This window comes from Corvus brachyrhynchos, unplaced genomic scaffold (assembly GCF_000691975.1).
Source record: "Corvus brachyrhynchos isolate BGI_N302 unplaced genomic scaffold, ASM69197v1 scaffold30, whole genome shotgun sequence".
NCBI classification, from domain to species: Eukaryota; Metazoa; Chordata; class Aves; order Passeriformes; family Corvidae; genus Corvus; species Corvus brachyrhynchos.
Genome location: NW_008235742.1, coordinates 1,427,742 through 1,428,560, shown reverse-complemented (window position 1 = coordinate 1,428,560; position 819 = coordinate 1,427,742). Strand labels below are relative to the sequence as shown.

Here is an 819-nt window from a genome sequence, read left to right as displayed (position 1 = left end):
GAGAAGCCCCGGGGGGCTCCCCACGGGCAGGGCCCCCCCGCGGGCAGACCCCGCCCTGGGGCCTCTGCCGGGGCCGTGCCCATGGGAGGGACAGGGACACCCGGCTCCCGCCACTCCCCACAATAAATCCTCTCACTGGAGACCGAGTCAGTGCCCGTTGTCAAGAATGTCTTGGGTTGAGCCCAGCTCAAGATCTTGCCCCGCTCAAGGGCTGCTGAGGGGGGATTTTCTGTTCTGCTCTCTATCATCACGCAGTGAGGCATGCAGCCACGGGTCCTGCCCGACAGACACACACACAGACACAGTTTGTATTCAATCCATGTTTATGAAAACACTTTCCAAACACCAGTTCATAACAAAGTGCTCCCGGATCCTGCTGCTCCTGGTGCTGCAGCAGACAGGGCCACAGGGCACTCAAGCCACTCTGCAGGGTGGGCAGGCTCTGGTGCAAGGCTGAGCTGGCGGGGGACAAGCCGGGGTTCCTCAGGGCGGGCTCAGCTCCTTCCATCCACGAGGGGTGGAGACACCTGGCACCTGTCTTCCAGCAAAGAGCACCTGTGGGACAGGCCTGCAAAAGGCCAGCACTCCTGCTCCTGCGAAGCCCACGGCTGCCCTGCTGCAGGCCACAGCCAAGGGGAGCGGGGAGTCCAGGTTCTCCAGGGCTGGCACTGCCCTCCGGGAGGTGCAGGAGCTCTGCCCATCCTGGGGATGCAGGCACTTGGATGAGGTAGTTCATGGAGTCAGTCTTGGCCAGCCAGCTACTGGGGAGAGAAGCAGCCGTGAGCCGGGAGTGCCGCGGGGGCAGCTGGGAAGGCCCGG

At 63.9% G+C, this 819-nt stretch overlaps 1 protein-coding gene across 1 annotated transcript in view; it reads right to left on the bottom strand.

Moving 5' to 3' along the window:
• PSME3 (proteasome activator subunit 3) overlaps nucleotides 1–819 on the bottom strand; it is a 21,680-nt gene that overhangs the window by 15,267 nt on the left and 5,594 nt on the right. The gene's annotated exons all lie outside the window — the stretch shown is intronic.